General features: G+C 40.1%; 1 protein-coding gene across 2 annotated transcripts in view; it reads left to right on the top strand.

The window, feature by feature from the left end:
* The window catches only part of PELI1 (pellino E3 ubiquitin protein ligase 1), a 153,616-nt gene that overhangs the window by 36,072 nt on the left and 97,256 nt on the right, over positions 1 to 20,288 (top strand). For both annotated transcript variants that reach the window (XM_082672120.1, XM_082672121.1), the window contains one exon: positions 12,852 to 12,984. The gene's annotated coding sequence lies outside the window, so the exon portion shown is untranslated. The remainder of the gene's footprint in view (positions 1 to 12,851; positions 12,985 to 20,288) is intronic.

The raw sequence follows: 20,288 nt of genomic DNA, 5'->3' as shown, positions 1-20,288 counted from the left end.
TGACCACTGAGCCTGTGCGTCCAGAGCCTGTGCTCCGCAAAGGGAGAGGCTACAACAGTGAGAGGCCGCGTACCGCAAAAAAAAAAAAAAAAGGTTAGGTCATGTTCTAGAGCTTGGAAACTCTCACTATAACTAAGTAGATGGTGGCAGAGAGAGGGTCAGTTCTGGAAAATGGTGTCGGGCAGATGAGCCAATAGGTGTCTGCTACAGTATGTTTATTTCTTCATGTGAGATTAAACAGTCCATTATTTTCCATTATAGGTGATGGTGTACATGAGGATTAGTTTTCATTTTGAAAAACATAGACCCAAAAGAGCAGTCATTTAAACAGGATAGTTTATCTTTGTTTCATATAAAGCTGCAAAGGTAGGCAAGCTGGTATGACATTTCTGCCCACTCATCTGCCGTGTTGCCCTTATCTTCATGAGCCAAGATGTCAGTGAGAGCTCCTGCTAGCGTGTCCACAATTGTAGCAGCAGGATGGAGGACGGGACAAAGAAAGGGCAAGAGGTACATACCAACTGTCACTTAAGGAAAGTTCCAGAAGTCGCCATATAAAACTTCCACTCAGTCCTTTGCAAAGGAAACTGGGAAATAGCCTTTTTTTCCCTCTGAACAGCTACATGCCCAGCTAAAGAATCAGGGGTTCTATTACTGTGGAAGAGAGGAGAGCACATATTAAGGGACAAATAGCATAGTGATCATGGTCTCTGTATAGTGATTATTCATTTTTAGAATACACAGGCTTTTAAGCTAAAAAGGTTTGTTTTCAACTCGAAGAAAAAAAAATAGTCCTCATTAAGAAGCATAAAGGAGAGTTTAATAATACAACTCGTGTCTTGTACACCCATAATTGAAATTTAAATGCATTAAAGTAACAGAAAAATATACAAAACACAGCCATTGTTTGCTTGTGCATGTATGACCTTTGACTAAAGGCAAAGCTGTGTCCTAGTGAAGAACTATCTCCCAGACTATGACAACCAGTTCATGTCATTTTAGACAAAATTCTGTGGAATTCTGTAACTGCTGTTACAGATTAGCATTCCTTAAATTCAGACTCAAACTTAGAAACATGAAATGCTGAAACGCTATTATTTAAGCCCAGGAAGCTTCTCCCACTGGCTAAGCTATCAAGATGGAAATATCCAAAATGACCAGGTGTATTTCCTCAGCTGAAAAACGGGTTCTCAGTTCTACTTGCTGTGATGATAGCTTGAGACGGCTTCATCAGAAGATTTGTAACTTGCCTTTCAAATTATGATTGATGGACCTACCCTTTTCATAGCCAGTTTCCATGGAAAGGAGATTCAAATCATATTTTCCATGCTGCCATGGTCTGTCCTTAGTGGTGACTGTACAAGCCTGACTCAGTTCACTTAGATTTAGAAAACAAATGAACAAAGCTTATGTCTCTTGCTTGTGAATGAATGGGGAATAGAAAAAGGGATTCTTTTAGTACCTGAAAAGTTCCATCAAAACCAAGCTTCACTGCAGAGGGTGTACCAGCATTCAGGGCAACACCCTTCCTGCAGTCAGGGAGTACAAGAGCATGTACTCAAGTATTATTTGGTAACAAGAATAGAACATTATTCTGAACAATAAAGTGTTATTCAAATTCTACCAAAGTACACAGATGCTGTAACATGGTAATTATTCTAAGAAAGAGTGTTTAATTTAGAAATTACCTAACCTTTTTGGTTTCTATTTTTGATTCTATTTCTATCTATTTTCTATTTTTGATGACATTTGTAATCTAAATTAGCAACCTGTGTCTCTCAGGCTTTTACATCAAACACCAAACCTGATTCGCAATTTTATTTTAGGATCAGCAACCCATTTATTAGGGTTCAGTCTGTCTCAGAGATTTAAGGCCAGTCTAGGCCCAGGTAATCTGCAGATGAAGGGTGGAGAAGCAAAGGAATTAGTGCCCTTATCTTCAAGCAAAGCAGAAGAGTGACCATGTCACCATTGGACTGGCATCCCCCCTGTGCTGCTTCTAGATCTCTGGGCAAAAGAGGAAGTCACAGAATGGCTGATGTTTGCAAAGTGTTGAGACTTTGGCCTCTCCCTGTGAACCAACAAAATACCCATAGTGTAGCACAGGGCCTGGTACAGACAGATGCTTGAAAAATTATTGCCAAAAGAATGAATTAATAAGTGGGTTTGCAGAGGATTTAAAACTTAAGTACAACCAACATCAGACTGATTAGTTTATTGGCTCACAAATGATCATAATGGTTAGATGGAATTACAGGTAGTTTTTTTAATTGTCCAAACTTCCTATAATGTTATCATATTCCTATAACTGTCGTATATTCTTCTAATGCTTTTGTTTAAAAAAAAAACAGTAATTTCAAGCCCTAGTGTTAAAAATTGAGTGATGGATTTTGATCTATCCAAACAAAGTTACTTTAAGTAATAGGACTGCCATTATAAATAACAGACAATTGCTTTTTTAAAATATAAATCAATTATTTAATCATAGTAACAGATTCTATCTATCATATGCATAGCACAGTTATAGCAAATCCACTTAAACCTTCCCTGGAGTGGGGAAAAGAGCATGGGTGAAAACTAGAGAATAAAATAGCATATATTATTTTGGGCCTTCCATTGAGAAAGACTGTGAGATGAATGACCCTATTTTAACCTCTGTACCCACTATGTTGTCATTTATGAAGTACCCACCATGTCGTGGTTAGGTTTACCAGGAAACACTCAAGAGCAACCTCAGAAATTTTGTCATTAGTACATGTAGTCTGCCTCATACTACTGAGAAAAGTACTTCTTGAAATGTCTCCAAAAGGGAAGTATTAATATAAACATGTAACAGCTATGGTGGCCATCAGACCTCGACCAATGGTGTCATTGCTTTTACCCACAAACCAACTTGCTGTCAGAATCCTTCCCACTTTCATCTGAGAAAACAGATCACATGAATTTTAACGCCCTTCACAGTACCATGAACACTATGAGGCCTGTCCAGATGGGAACTATGAATATTATCGTTCAAAGACAATATAGAATAAATATTGAGGAGCTGTTTTGACCATGAGCCCTGATAAATTCTATCCTTCACCTAAATGCTTTCTGATGTCTTCCCAGCAGTAACACCCAGGTTATTTGAGTATTTAAAAGGAGGCTTACCAAAAAAGAAGGGATAGAAAGACAAGATATTTTATCAAGTTCTTCAAAAGCAACAGTTGAAGTGAACAGACTGTTGTGGGTGCTTTTAATTTGTGAGTTTGTGAAGTTATATGCTCAGTTCTGTCATTAAGAAGTAAGAGACAAAAATCCCTTTTAAAATCACTGAACCAACATGGATAGGGTCTTTACAGACTTTTCTCATACCTGTAATTTCTGTCTCTGAAGATTTGAATTTTCATTCATTTAAAAATATTTACTGATTTCCTACCAGGCAGCTAACACTGATCTGGTGCTTAGAATACATCAGTGAACAAAATAAACAGATCCCTGTCCTAATGGAGACTACATTATAGGTGGGAAGCAGAAAATAAACCATAAATACAGTAAGTGATTTCAATAGACATTAGAAGGCATAAATGTTATGGAAAATGGAAATAGTAAACCAGGGTAAGAGTTCAAGAGTGCTAGATGTGAAGAGGGAAGGAAAGTTCAGTTGAAATAGGTGGCAGGGTGGCCCCATTGAGAAGGTGAAAACCTAGGGAACATGTGAAGAAGGTGAGGGGGCGGGCCATGTGGCCATCTGGGTAAAGCTTTCCAGGCCAAAGGTCTGAGGTGTTTGAAGAACAACAAGAAGACCAGCATGGCTGGAGGGGAATGAGTGAAGTTGAAGTTAGCAGCAGTTGAGGCCAGAAAGGTGATGAGGAAGCAGGTCATCTGGGTTGCATAAGCCTTTGAGGGGACTTGTTTTACTCTGAGTGAAATAGGACACCATTGCGAGGTTTCTGAGCAGAAGAGTAGCATGATCTGACTTTATTTTTGAAGTATCTCTCTGACTGAATTCTTGAGACTAGCCTGTAGTAGAAGCAAGGGGCAAGGGTTAGAAGCAGGGCGACTTGTTAAGAAGTGATGGCAGTTATCCAAGAGAGAGATGACAGTGGCTCAGACCAGGCTAGGAGAGGTGGAGGTGGTGAAAAGTGGTTAGATTCCATATATATTTTGAAGGAGGAGCCAGCAAGACTTGGATGTGAGAAAAAAGACAAAAGAAGAGTCAGGGATGACTGTAAGGTTTTTGTTCAGAACTAATTAAGGATAGAGTCGCCATCCACTGGGGAGGTGTAGACTGTGGATGGGGCAGGCTTTAAAAGGAAGAATGGGAGTTTGAGTCTGGACTTGTTAAGTCTGAGATGTCAAGTCGGCAGTTGCATAAAGGCCTGGAGTTCAGAAGAGGAGTCTGGGCTGGAGATACACTTTTGGCAGCATGTAGATGATATTTAAGGCCATGAAACTGGGTGAGATCACCAAGGGAGGGAGTAAGGAAGAGAAGAGGCCTAAGAAGAAGACCCTGCAGCTCTCCAGGATTATAAGGTCAGGGAGGAGAGGAGGGACCAGCAAAGGAGACTGAGAAGGAATGCCCAGTGAGGAGGAGGAAACCCAAGAGAGGGTGTGTCCTGGAAGCAAAGTGAAGAAACTGTTCCAGAGTAGAGGGAGAAACCAGCTATGTCAAATGCTACTGACACACACCTACGCTGAGGCCTGAGAAATGACAGATGGACCTATAAAAGTACAGTCATTGGCATCTCTGAAAAGAGCAGTTTCAATGAAGCATTCATGGGAGACACATGTTTGGAGCAAGTTTTAAGAGGTGATAAGAAGAGAGACATTAGAGGGAGCAAATATAGATAACTGGTTAAAAAATTTTGCTTAAAAGAGTACAAAGAAATGGAACTATGGCCCTCATTTTTCTGAAATGTTTATTCATGTATTAATATGAAAAATTAATAATTTCCAAATTAATGCCCTGTTTTCTTTCAAGCAGGCAAACGTGTCCTAAACATGGTTATTTACTATGGAGTTATTTAACAAACTATTAATATTACTCTTGGTATAAGGTCATTTCAGAGATTATAAAATAATTTCTGCTATAAAAGACCCTTGATGCGTAAGATCCAGCAATCCCCTAGGCATATGTCTGGAAAAGATGAAAACTCTAATTCGAAAAGATACATGCACTCCAATGTTCAGAGTGACACTATTTACAATAACCAAGATATGGAAGCAACTTAAATGTCCATCGATAGATGAATGGATAAAGAAGATGGGGTATATATATATATATATATATATATATATATATATATATATACACACACACACACACACACACAATAGAATACTACTCAGCCATGAAAAAAAGAATGAAATAATTCTATTTGCAGCAACATGGATGGACCTAGAGATTATCATATTAGGTGAAGTAAGTCAGACAGAGAAAGACAAATATATGATATCACTTATATGTGGAATCTAAAAATAATGATACAAATGAACTAATTTACAAAACAGACTAACAGACATAGAAATAAACTTACGTTTACCAACGGGAAAAGTGGGGGAGGGATAAATTAGGAGTTTGGGATTAACAGATACACACTACTATATGTAAAATAAACAACAAGGACCTACTGTATAGTATGGAGAACTATATTCAATATCTTGTAATAACCTAATAATGGAAAAGAATCTGAAAAAGAATGTAAGTAGGTAGGTAGATAGATATAGATATACATAAAACAAAATGAGGAGACAGAGGAATATGTTCCAAATGAAAGAACAAAATAAAACCCTAGAAGAAAAACCCTAATGAAATGAAGATAAGTAATTTACCTGATAAAGCTTTCAAAGAAACAATCATAAAGATGCTCACCGAGTTCAGGAGAAGAATGGAGGAACTTAGGGAGAACTTCAACAAAGACTTAGAAAATATAAGAAACAACAAATCAGAGCTGAATAGTACAATAACTGAAATAAAAAATATGCTAGAGGGAACTTACAGCAGATTAGATAATACAGAAGAACGAATAAGTGATCTGGAAGATAGAATAATGGAAATCACCCAACCAGAACAGCAAAAAGAAAAAAGAATTTTTTAAATTGAGGAGCATTTAAGGAACCTCTGGGACAACATTAAGCATCATAACATTTGCATTATAGGGATCCCAGAAGGAGAAGAAAGAGAGAATGGGATAGAAGACTTACTTGAAGAAATCATGGCTGAAAACTTCCCTAAACTGGGGAAGGAAACAGACATCCAAGTACAGGAAGTACAGAGAGCTCCAAACAAGATGAACTGAAAGAGATGCACACCAAGACATTAAAATGAAAATGGAAAAGGTAAAGATAAAAAGAGAGTCTTAAAGGCAGCAAGAAAAAAAGCAACTAATCACATACAAGGGAAACCCCATAAGACTGTCAGCTGACTTTTCAGCAGAAACTTTACAGGCCAGAAGGGAGAGGCCGGATATATCTAAAGTGCTAAAAGGAAGAAACTTACAACCTAGAATACTCTGTTTGGCAAGGTTATGATTCAGAATTGAAGGAAAGATAGAGTTTCCCAGATAAGTAAAAACTAAAGGGGTTCATCACACCTAGACAGCCTTACAAGAAATGTTAAAGGGTCTTCTTTAAGCAGAAAAGACCACAACTAGAAATAAGAAAATATATGAAGGAAAATCTCACTCATAAAGGCAAATAAATAGTAAAGGCAGTGGATCAGCCACTAAAAAGCTAGTGTGACAGTTAAAAGACAAAAATAGTACAATCAACTATAGCTACATAGGTAGTTAAGGGACACACAAAATAAAAAGATGTAAAATATGACATCAAAAACATAAAACATGGAAACGGGAATAAAAACGTAGTGCTTTTAGAATGCCTTCAAACTTGAGTGACTATCAGCTTAAAATAGACAGCTATAGATACGGGTTGATATGTATGAACCTCATGGTAATCACAAACAAAAAACCTACAGTGGATACACACACACAAAAAGAAGGGAATCCAAACATAACAATAAAGGAATCCATCAAACCATAAGTGAAGAAATTAATATCAAAAAACCAACAACATGACTAAAAATTAGGCAGAAGATCTGAATAGACGTTTTTCCAAATAAGACAGATGGCCAACAAGAACATGAAAAAGTGCTCAACATCGCTGATCATCAGGGAAATGCAAATCAAAACCACAGCGAGATACCACCTCACACCTGTCAGGATGGCTGTTATCAAAAAGACAGGAAGCAGTAAGTGTTGGTGAGGTTGTGGTAAAACGGGAGCCCTCGTGCGTTTTTTGGTGAAAATGTAAACTGGTGCAGCCACTATGCAAAACAGTATGGAGGTTCCTTAAAAACCTAAAAATAGAACTACATAACATCCAGCAATTTCACTTCTAGGTGAAATTTATCTGAAGAAAATTAATTCAAAAAGAACTCATGCCCTTATGTTCACTGAAGCACTGTTTACAGTAGCCAAGATATGGAAGCAATGTACGTGTCCATCAATAGATGGATAGATAAAAAACGATGTGAGATATATATATACACATATGAGATCTAAAAAACAAAACAAACAAGCAAATTAAAACAGAAACAGACTTATAGATACAGAGAACAAACTGGTGGTTGCCAGAGGGGAGGAGAGTGGAGGAATGGACAAAATAGGTGAAGGGGATTAAGAGGTACAAACTCATCTATTTAATAAATAAGTCACAAGGATGTAATGTACACATAGGGAATATAGTCAATAATATTGTAACAACTTTGCATGGTAAGAGATGGTAACTGGACTTATTTTGGTGATCATTTCATAATATATAAAAATATTGAATTATGTTGTACACCTGAAACGAATATAATATCTCAATATAAATAAAAAATAAACACATAAATAAGGTTTACTCTCCTCTCCCACAACAAAGCCATAACTAGGAATCAGACAGACCAGTATCTGAGTCCCAGTCTCTCAGATTACTTACTAGGTGGCTTTGGGTCAATCATTAACCTGCCGGGGCCTTGGTTTCCTCACTGGTAAAATAAATGAGAATCATTCTGTCTGCCTTCATGGGTGAAGGTCAGGTCCGTTAAGGCAGGTAAATCACTTGGCAACTAGTAAACTCTCAACAGTTGGTAGCTATCAGAGTTCACTATTTGGATGAAGAGGATATGGTCAGGAGCCCTCCTAGGCAGACCCTGGAGAGGAGATGCTGCAGCAAAGTGTGCAGTGGGAAAGGGGTGTCCAAGCCGACCCTTGGGACCTCCCAGGATCTGCCATATCAGTCCTGGTACTGCCCTCCAAACCCTCACCCTCACTCATAACTCCTCTGGTGGAACTGAAAGTATATGGAGAACTTCGCAAATGTCAACTGTGGCTAATAATCTATCCCACTGAGAAACTCATAAAAGAAAACACACACATACCTGTGCACACAGAGACAGTAATCTAGCTTCAGAGCAATCAAGAATGTTATTTTCCCTGGGCCAGAGCAGGGTCAGAGATATTCTGGGACCTGTCCTCAGGGGAATTATTTCTAAGGACCTTGATAAAATGTACAAAGCTAGGACAGAAAATAGCAAGGTGAAAAGCAGCGGTTAGGTAGAGGGTTCTCTAAGAGAAACAACTAATTAATTGGTTCAAGTGGAGCTTCTTTTATATATTGATTCCTACTCCCAGGTCAGCAGCATCACTTTCCAGGTGATGTGAAGATGGTGAATATACAGCAAAAGGGCCTGGCAGGTATACAGAGCTAAGCTAACAACTGTCGGTACTGCCCGTAAAATATTTTCACTCCTGGTTTTGGGGGGCTGCTTCTATACAGGATCCTTTCTACTACTCTGCTGGTAATAGCACCTCAGAGATCTATGAAACAAATCTCAAGTTGACACATTTATAGCTGAATGAATATAGGCTTTGGGGTTCCACAAAATTGGAGCTCTCCTAATACCAGCCAGGAAAATGTGGCTAAATTACCTAACATCTCAGAGCCTTGGTTTGCTCATCTGTTAAATGGGCCTTAATAAAGCCTACTTCTCTGGGTTGTTGCCAGGATCAAATGAGAAATGTATGCAACACCCAGCACCATGCATGACACGCAGAAAGCACTCAAGAAGTGGTAGAGTATTACCATTAAGTAAAAGGACTGATGATTCTTTAATGCTTTCTTTTAACAAGAGTTTCCATCCATCCCCAACAAAGGAAAGCTACTCTAATAAACCAGTCATTCATGTGATTTGTGATTTCACTGTCCAACCCAAGTTCCTGTGGAATGTTTAGTGTAATCCAGTTGAACCCTCAGTAAGGTCCCTGGGCCTGATCTTCAAATCCAGTATCACTATGGCAAAGAACCGGAAGAGGAGAGAAGAGTAACATTGTATCAAACATGCCCGCTTTCCTTTTTCCTAAAGCCTGTTTGTCCCCTTCTCCCGATGGCTCTTCAGTTCCCAGAGAGCAGAAACTCCTGGGAAACAGGAAGTAGCAAAGGCCTGTGAGAAAATCCCCAGACGAAGATCAGCAATAAATCTCTCCCAGCAACAGTTTGGTCAGAAGAGGGAAATTCCCCACCAGCCCTCAAAAACAGCCCCTCAAGAAAGCTTAGAGGAGGTTAATTTGGGAAATCCCCTCAGAGGCGACAGAACAGAAACGGAAATCTGCTGCTTAAGAGATGTCTGAAAGGAGTAAGCCAATTAGTGGCTGTCTGGGGAGTGCTCTGTGTTAAGCCCAACTGCTGCTGCTACCCTGCTTCCACCTTTTCATCCTGATCCTGAGGGCAACCCTAAAGGGACCCAGTTGTCAGAGCCACTTGACACCCACTCTTCCCAGATTCCCGTCCCGTGAGGCCCCCCTGTAAACTCTCCATACCTACGGTAGAATATCCAGCCACAGTTGTCATTCTGAGTTTCCTTTAGAGCCAGGAAGCAACAAACCCTGGGGGTTTACTGAGTTCTAATTTGAATGTGGCCTTGGGGTCACGTCTCTTAGCTGCTGCTAAGCTCCTGTCGGGGAGGAATCCTTCCCACAAAGAAGAAAAACAGAATCATAGAAACCTTGTCCCTTTGAAGGGCTTAGAATGGAATGTCTGCTGATGAGTGGGAGAAGAGAAAGTATATAAACACTGTTGGAAAGGGGCCTGGGAGGGAGGGGGACGGGGACTGTCGGCTTATGGCTCACTGATCTCTACGTGCACTTGAGGCCCACGTCCCAGCTCACCACTAAGTATGCCCCTTCCCGCAGGACTTCCACTGGGTGTTTGTTTTTTGTTTTAATTTTTATTTTATACTGGAGTATAGCTGTTAATCAACTATACTCCATTGGGTGTTTTTTTTTGATCTGTGATCTTTTTTTTAATTACTTAATTTATTATTTATTTTTGGGTGCATTGGGTCTTTGTTGCTGCGCGTGGGCTTTCTCTAGTTGCAGCGAGCGGGGGCTACTCATCGTTGTGGTGCATAGGCTTCTCATTGCAGTGGCTTCTCTTGTTGCAGAGCACGAGCTCTAGGTGCGCGGACTTCAGTAGTTGTGGCACACGGGCTTAGTTGCTCCGCGGCATGTGGGATCTTCCCAGACCAGGGTTCAAACCTGTGTCCCCTGCATTGGCAGGTAGATTCTTAACCGCTGCACCACCAGGGAAGCCCCTTGATCTGTGATTTTAAATGACCGTTTCAGGAAGATGACAAAAATGAGATTTTAGTAGAAGAGAGAGGAAAGTAGACTTCATGACAGCTGAAACTTTCTTTACTGTATACTTACCCCAAATAGATACAAAATTTTGGAAAAGAGAAGTTTTTTAAGGAGTAAGTACTCTGTGTTTAAAATCCTTTAAAATATTATGCTCCGCTAGAGTATGTGCCCTTTTATGTAGTCAGGACACACCATTGTATGATTCACAATTACCGGTTCCACTTTAAAATACTTTTTGGCTCCTGGAAAACTACCCTGCCAAAAATCACTTTCCTGGTACTTTCAAACAAACATGGTTCTTATTCACTTCAATTCATGTGGCTTTGTTAAGATTCTTTTTCCAGAAATTGTAAAGATTCTTAGCCACCTACTTTTCTCCATGCTTGGAATAAGCCAGAAAACTCCTTTTTGGGTTTGCATGTTTTGAAGCAATTAGCCTAGTCTTTAAATTCATTCTGTACACAGAAATAATAATTACAGTAGTTCCATTGAAATGATTATCCTACACTTGAAAATTCTAGATAGTCAACATACCCTCAAGAGGTATTATTCCATTTTTTTCATTTGGGAGCCTAGGAGGTATTTAATTCTCACTTTCTAGCAAGGCCAAAGAATATTCCTGATTTCAGGGTAAACTTTTCATCTGTTCTCAGGGCTACTGTAGTTAAGAATGTGAAATCAATTAAATGATGTGCGTCAGCAAAAAACAGCTCTTTAATGCAGGCACAGATGAAACAGATTCCAACATGGGTCTGAGAGTAATAAATAAACTAATAAAAAAGGAAACCAGGGAGCAACTTTGATGGAAGTAAGCTGTTTGCCTTTGCCCTAGAAAGTTTATAGTGTTTTAAACAATTGTAAACATGTCAGTATACATGGATACTGTTTCCATAGCAGCATAGCCACAGTTAAGAGTTTCTCCAAACATACCCAAAAGGAAACTAAAAATAGCTTGTCTTCAATATCAAAATACGTACATATACATATTCAGACAACAGTACACAAAGTAATGTGTAATTAGAAGTTCTGCAGACACCAACCTTTCACAAAAGCACATCGCAGGTGACTTTAAAAACTAATGAGTTCAGTACATATAGGAATGGGAGAGAGACCAAAGAGTCCAAGAGAGGGAAAGACGCCACCTTGAACTCTGAGATCAGAGGCTCGTGACCCCAAATGCCTCCAATCGTTGCTTTTTCTGCTCCACCTGACACTTCCCTGGCCCCCAAGGGCTCCTGTGTCCTATTTACCTTTGGCTCCTATAAAACTGGGGTTGAGTGTATGATACCTATTATTATCTCCATTTATGGCAGGATTCTCTCATCTTCTTAAGTTTTCTAGCCAATATATTTCATCCTCTCAATAGAGATTGAACAGTAGTTGCATTTTAAAGAATAATGTAAGACCAAATGCCACACTTTCGCAATGAACTTACTTCAACTGACATATAGAGACAGGAATAGTGATTCCAAAATGAAGACAGTGTGTCAGTATACTTTTTGCAGCTTTGCGGTTTGTACTTTTTATTTATAGTATATCCAAGAATTACAAGTATTTTAAAAACATCATCTAGTGGGAAATAGTCTTGCTAGGGTATATGCAATTTGTCGTCTAAGCTGGGACACTTTTGAGAGTGAAAGAGAGTATTGTTTATAATTACATTGGGGAAACAGGTGTAAACCAAGACTGCCTCAGGCAGGCCCAGACAAATGGTCACACAATATTACACCCAAGAGTATAAGCATCTTGAGGGCAGGGATGAGGTAGGTTTATTTTTGTACTTCAGCACCTATTGCAGTGCTTTATACCTAGAAAGAACTCAATAAATTCTTGTTAAGTGAATGACTTTTGTCATTGGATTATATTCTGTAAAACTTTAAAAAGTATTTTTATACATAACACTAAGCTGGGCATATTTCTTTTTTTTAGTCCACAGTCTATGTGTCAGGGTTAAATAAAATCCAACATAGCTCTGCAGGTGAATCTCTCTTCTCCATCATCCAATCTTCTCCTTGAAAGTAAAGAGGATAAAACTGGAAAAGTAAAATATACCTATGAGTCATAAAAAATAATTCTATCAGTGTGGGATGATTTATGAAAGCACTGAAGGAGGTTTAGAGTATGGATTCAGATAAGAAGCAATTTCATACTCTACAATGGTTACTATCCTGGTTTCCTTTTCTCTGCCAGGAATGTTGGCCACTAGGGAGAAATACAGAACAAGTATCAAATGAGTACACTCCAACTAGGACGGATGCTGTTTGTCTTTCACAATGAGGAGCTGGGAGGAGTACTAGCCATTGGTGAATTCCCAGGAGTAATGGTAAGAGCCTCTTCGCCTTCTGCCAGGATCTCCCAGGAACACAGGGAATGTCTTACACAAGTCACTTTCCACTTGATGGACCCCCAGTTCTTGGCTTATAAGCTGCATGAAAGGATTGCTGTGGAAAATAATCATAATATTCAAGAGAAGCACTTAGCAGTCTTCCTGTGAAAAGCACTGTAAGTCTCCCTACCCCTCCATGGAGAGGCAGCAGAGTTTGGGAGGCGATAGGGCCTATCTTCGGGACCTCAGGATCTCAGACTCTGCAGTCTTACTGTTTGTTTGTGTTTGCAAGCCAGATTATCCTACGGGATGTTGCCTAAACTTTTTGGGCTCCGGTTTCTTCATCTTTCAAAGAAGGAAAATAATAATTGTACCTTCTTAAAGGGTTGTTTGTGAGGGTTAAACAATATTCATGTAAAATACCTAGAACATAAATGTCAGCTATTGTTTCTATCCAGCTCTATGTTTCTTTGGCCATTTGGCAAGAGTTCTACTGGAAAAAAAATTTAATTAAAGGCACACATTATGCTTTTATGTTTCTAATCCAAAGAAACCCAAATGTGTGTACCTAGTTCCAGAAGGAATCTTCGAGGCCTAGGCCACTTATAGACTCGATCCACATCCTATTCTCATCTCTCTCCCCAGAATTTGCTTGTTAACACCAAGGGGACTTTGTATTTTATTATTATTATTATTATTAACTAAATTCCATCAAACCCAAGCCAGTTTGTATGCTGGACCATAACCAGCCACTCCATTTCAGGGAAAGCTGAAAGCCTGCACCTAAAGAATGATATTTCTTCTTTAATATCTAATTTAGAAGCTAGAAAAACTGCAGAGAAGTGAGCTTCTTTACAGAATTATGTAAGGCTTTATATTTAATGAATTTCTGATGCCTGAGTGGAGGGGTGTGGGAAATGGGCTCTTTATATTAATCAAGCCATGTTATCTATGGAGAGTATGCCAGTTGGTTAAATAGAGCCAAATTCTGTTCTGTCAGATAATTATGGAATTTGACATTCATAGAGGTTCTTTTTTAATTCTGGGAATAAGAAATCTACGAACTCATTAAATTATGAAATGTTTCAACCCTATTATCCTAATACAATTACCCCATGGACTATACTGCCACAGGAAGTCTTTGGGACAGCTTCTGATGTTTAGAAAGACTCAACAATAGGAACTCAATTCATATAAAAACCACCACAGTGTGGTTTAAGAAATGAAATGAACATAAATCCATCTGATTTATAGTTACAGTTAATGATTCTAAGGAAAGATCCTGGTACTCACACTCAGCACAGAGTCTTTTATCCAACAAATCTATACTGGTATTCAGAGTGCAGAAGGGCAGGGAATTCCCTGGCAGTGCAGTGGTTAGGTCTCTGTGCTTTCACTGCCGGGGCCGGGTTTGATCCCTGGTCAGGGATCTAAGATCCCGCAAGCTGAGCAGCACAGCCAAAAAACAAAAATTCCAAGTGAAGAAGGGCAGAGGAAACAGGATCCAAACCTGCTTAAGAATATTTGGGGGCAGGAGAATTGGCCACAATATCTGTCTGTTCCTTTTGAATAGCAATAGCAACAATTCATCTATCTAGCAGTGTTACCATTTATTGCTTCCTTAGCCACATTGAGGGAAATCTAATTATTTCCCACAAAATAGGAGTTTCTAGTGAAACTTTTATTTTTCAATGCATTTAATGAAGGTCTATGAAGGTCTAAATAGCACCTAGATTATCTTAGAGTCTTTAGAAACCCTGACTTCTTCATATCCTACCTGAAATGTTCACATGCTAATGAATGGAACCAGCACAGTGGAGTGGAAGTTGTCAGGGCTGGGAGTTGGAGAAATAGAACTCCTGTCACAGTTCTGTGACTTATTAGCTATGAACTTGGGCAAGTCATTTGGCAGTGAAATATTGTTGGAGAACAGGAAATTGACATAATCTCAGAATGTTACCCCACAGAGTATTTCTTAATACTCTTTAGGAAGAAGGGTGCCTGTACAATGGAGAAATCTGTCAGACACCAGCTTAACCTAAGTGATCAAACTTAACATCTCCAATAATGGGCAAACTGACATTATGTGACCCCATTCCAAGCCCTTAGCAGACATCATTAATGGTTCTCAGCATGGTTTCCCATGAAGCCAGGGCACAGACTCAGAATCTCTCTCAAGACCATTGGCATCATCCTAGAGAAGGTGTTTGAGAACCTAAACAGGGTGCTGATGCTGTCCTGCAAGTACTGGACATAGCATGAAGTGCTACTACCTCTGTAGTATTGGGGACCTCCAGGACATCTCCCAGGTGGCTCTGAGAGCCTCAGTAGATGAAGGATTAAAGATCCTGGGGCCTTGCAAATGGGACAGTCGAGATGTCAGACAGCTCTACCGTCTGGGGAGAAAATTGTGTGTATGTTTGTTTAATCCAAAAGAAAAAAAAAGAAAGGGCTGTTATCAGTTGGTCAGGGCTGCCAAGTGAGATACAACTTATTTGCTATCAGATTATTTATGGTAACTGAGGTATCACATTTGAAGCCACTTCTTTGATTAGGGTCACACTTTCATATCCTACAGAAAGAAAATTTGCTGTGGGGAAAGTGGGCTGTGCCCCCACTCGGGCTTCAAAATTGTTCTCCAAAATTAAAATGTATTCATCTGAATACTCCCAATGGTGGCAAGTAGACATCTTTAGAGGCTGAATTTGTGCTTAAATGTCACCTTTCCCATCTAACAAACTGTTTTCTTCTTGTTATTTCTCTAGCTCAGCCCCTTGTTTCCTTTATACCACTTATCCCAAGTGGCAAGTATTTTTAAAATTTGTTTGTTAGCATGTTGCTGTGGGGATGGATGTGGTCTGTCTTCCCTATTATGTCAGCTTCAACAGAGCAGGGACTATTTCTGTCTTGTACATCGCTGAATCCTCAACTTTTAACATGTAGCCTGGCACACAGGACACTGAATGGATATTTACTGATTAAATGAATCAATGGGTAAATGAATAGATTTGTTTTTTTAAAAAATATCCCAAGTTATTTAGAGTTAAGTCTATGGAGAAGCAAAACAAGTAATCAACCTTCCATGTCATGGCTAAAAATTGAGGTGACATGCTAAGTATTTAGTCCTAAGCGGTTCACAAACCCTAACCCTGGCTCTAAAGGCAACACTAAAACAAAAAATTCCAAAATGCTTTGAGCAGTGCTTTGCTAGGATAAGTATGTGTCTTCCAATATGACTCTTTGAAGGATAAAAAGTAATTTGAATGTATAAGTTGTGTCATTTTTTTTAACATCTTAATTGGAGTATAATTGCTTTACAATGGTGTGTTTCTGCTGTAAAACAAAGTGAATCAGCTATACATATACATATATCCCCATATTCCCTCCCTCTTCAGCCTCCCTCCCACCCGCCCTTTCCCACCCCTCTAGGTGGTCACAAAGCACCGAGCTGATCTCCCTCTGCTATGCGGCTGCTTCCCACTAGCTAGTTGTGTCATTTTTTAAAACAAGTTTTATTCATTGCCTCGGAGTCCTACATACCTTGAATATCTTACATAACACATGGAAAGGAATGTTCTCTCTATAACCCTTGCTTTAGAGAACTCTCTGGTTGTCAGCTGAAGCTCATGAACAAAGTGTTCTTTCAGTGCTGAGCAAGACCACAGCTGAATAGCAGATCAGATTAACCAACGCCACCATAGCTGTAATGACATCCTTAGAAACTTGAGAGTCCTCGCTGAAAGAAAAAGATCAATATTTAGTTTCTTATATGCCTTCTGGGCATTCCATCACTTTTATGGCCTCCTGTTCTGCCAGTTCTCTCATCTTGAACTTCATTTTGCTCTTCTGGGAAAATAGACTAGAAATAATAGTAATACCAATGTGAAAGCACTTTCAACAAATTATAAAGTTTGAATCACAATGCTTGTGCTTTGTTAACACCAAGATTTGGCTTCTTTAAAAAAATAAATCTTTTCCTGCTATATTTTCAAACCGATGTATTTTTTGGTATGAACTTTACTTTACTCTTTACTAACTACGTTTCAGGTGCAAGGAAGAAGCAAAAGTTACCTACTTATTTTATATTCCTTTAATACACTGAAGCCTGTAATACTAAGCAATGCACAGTCTAACTCTTGGTTTCAACTATTCCCAGATATAGATTTTACACACTGTTGCCAAGGCTTCAACTCACACAATACTCCAATCTCCCAATTTTCACACATTTATTTTAATTTTTTAATAAAACAAAGAAGAAATTAAGACTAGTTTTGGAATAATAAGACTAGTTTTGCCCACCAAAATATTTTGGAATTGGAGCTGATGGTGTCATTTGGGAGTGTTGCTGGTGGGGGTAATGTGATATAATACCCTGTGCAGTGAGGATCTAAGCCCAGGCCTAGTCACCATGCACCTTTTCTTTTTTTTTTTGGCGGTATGCGGGCCCCTCACTGCTGTGGCCTCTCCCGCTGCGGAGCACAGGCTCTGGACACGCAGGCTCAGCGGCCATGGCTCACGGGCCCAGCCACTCTGCGGCATGTGGGATCCTCCCGGACTGGGGCAGAAACCCGTGTCCCCTGCATCGGCAGGCGGACTCTCAACAACTGCGCCACCAGGGAAGCCCGACAGATTTTTTTTCAACCTACTGGAGCATGATTTCATTTTTTTCTTATGACAAAATTCACTTTTATTTTTTTAAATTACTTCTTCTCAGGAGCCTAACCATCATGCTGAGCAAGAGAGATAAGAGTGCCCTGCTGGAGGTGCCTGGGGATTAGCTAGTTGGAGCCCCTGGGCATTTGTATCACTTTGGCTCCATCACAAGCTTTCCTTTCTACCTGTAGTTCCCACATCCCATCCCACATACCCACCCAACATGCCTATCTCCAAGGGCCCTGGAGCTCCTAAATGACCCTACCCTTTTCTTCCAGTACTCCCAAAAGAGTCCAGCCATGTAAAAGGGTACAGCCTCATACAAAAATGAGAAGTGGAAATGTTTCTTTGTTTCTACTCTGTCTGCATCCTCCTGGTATCCCTCTCCTGTGGCATTCCATCAGGGAGGAGGGGGCAGGCAGAGGCAAGTGGTTCTAGGGTTGCAGGAACATAGGAATCTTTGTGGGATCACAAAGATTCATCTTTCTTTGGGCCTCAATCCACCTCCCAGCAACAGTTCCATTATGGAAGGAGGATGATGAATTTTGGGTGATCTCGTAACAATTTCAGCCACACAAAATTTCAAACTCCCTAGACCCACTGAAACTGAAATTGGAATGGCCTCAAAATATTCAGGATCTCATGGTTTGGTTTTATTTTTGTTGTTGTTGTTGATACCGATTCTACTGATTCAAATAACAAGGCATCAGCTACTCAGAAGATTGCTATGTTCCTTGTCTGATAGTCTACCCCATCTATCATGTTCCAAAGACCAAGACGTAATTTTATTTCTTGATAGTTCAGAAGAAAACCATTAGTAATGATTTTCACAGGTTGCCTATTAATTTTCCCTTTTCACCTTGGGGTTATGCAACCACTAACACAGTTGTGTTTGTCTCCAAACCCCTGAATTTGCACATACAGTCATTTAGTTGCTTAACTACTCAAGTGGATAGAACAACAATTAGTCATTTACAAGCACAGATTTCTGAGTGGGAAGAGTGGCCTCACCAAAATTAGGGATGCAAATATATAGATTAAAATTGAAAATTGGCCTCAATTATCACAAATAGCTAGGTAGAAGTATGTAGTTGCTTCTGCAGTCAACTAATAACCTCTTTAGCACCGAATCCCCTAACTGACTGCCACCAACTCCCTAGCACAGGCCTCTACTTCAGCCATCTCTAACCTTCTGATAGTGGCCCAGATGCACAGGATATGGCCAGGAGCCCATTTGCAGCCGTAGCCCAGGGCTCCCAGAGAGTCACAGTCTGTCTTGCACCTTAGTTTTTTGTATACAGTTCTTCTCTCCCCTTCTAGATAATAGATTCCTTGAAAGCAGGATCCATGTCATGCTTTTCTTTCTATTTCCCATAACACTTCCCTGACACATAATCATTGCTTAATGTTTACTTGTTGATTTGAATTGGGTCAAGTCACAGATGAATCTGGGCCCAAACCTGCAACTGAGGCCACATTCAGATGGTGCTTTCACTAATTAAGATGCTGGACACCCACGCTGGATTTGCTAGGTCGGGTGCCTCCAGACTATTAATCCCCTCCCTGTATACCCTCCACTTCTGTCTTCCTTTTCACCAAAGATGCTGATGTCATTGGATCTTGCTTCTACTAGAAGAGGAACTCGAGAAGGAAAGGGAAATCTTTGTCCAGACCTCACCCTTAGCTTCCTTGTTTCCTTTCTTGGTTTCCATGTTGGTCGTGTGGCAACCATAGGAAAATGTTTTGGAGCTCACTGTGAGGTTCCTGAAAATGTGGGGAAGTTCTCATAAACCTATAGGCCTCCTCTGTAGTCTCTCCTTAACCTCATATTTGGAAGCCAAAAAGGTCACTTTGTTTCCTTCAGTTATTCAGAAAACTGGAGCCTAAACCCAGACAGACCTGTAAGATTTCTCTACAGTGAGACTTTACAGATCCCAGTAGTATCTGGGAGAAAAACAGAATCTTGAACTTACAGCAAAGGAAGAGGAAGGGCACCCATCTGGATCTCACTCCTCAGTACAGAATAAGCAGGCTCGAGTCAGGTACCTCTAATGTCTTTTCCAGGACAGGAAGTAGGAGTCACTAGTATGGCCCACAGTGGCCATCGTAATGGAGCCACCATCACCGGTTGGCAGAGGTGGGGTTTTCAACCCAAGCTTCTGTGAACTAGAACAATCACATTTAGCTTCAGTTTCACATTATCCACTAATGTTTGTAATTCCCTCTAGTTATGTCTGTCTTTTCATTTAAAAAATCAAGAGTCACGCATTAGAGGGGCTGTGAGGAAGTAAGACTCCTTCACGTCAGCTCCCAGCAGGGGCCACCCAGAGGGAGCAGCTAGAGGCCAGGGATCCCACTGGTTACTTACAGCGGTGAAAGCAAGGGCCCAAGGAGGAGAGAAAGGCTTAGGGGTAAGGTGGGGGGAGGGGAGGGTGTTATGGGGACAATTAAGTAGCTGGCAGGAGGCCAGTTCCCTTTGTGGTTGTCAAAGTGTGGTCCCAAGAACAGCAGCACCAGCGTCACTGGGAACTTGTTAGAAAGGCAAATTCTCAGGTCCTACTCCAGACCCAGTGAATCAGAAACTCTGGGGGTGGGGCCCAGCCATCTGTTTTGACAAGCCCTTGAGGTGAGTCTGAAGCTAGTCAAGT

Source organism: Grampus griseus (genome assembly GCF_964374135.1).
Source record: "Grampus griseus genome assembly, chromosome: 15".
NCBI classification, from domain to species: Eukaryota; Metazoa; Chordata; class Mammalia; order Artiodactyla; family Delphinidae; genus Grampus; species Grampus griseus.
This window is presented reverse-complemented; position numbering and strand designations above follow the sequence as displayed.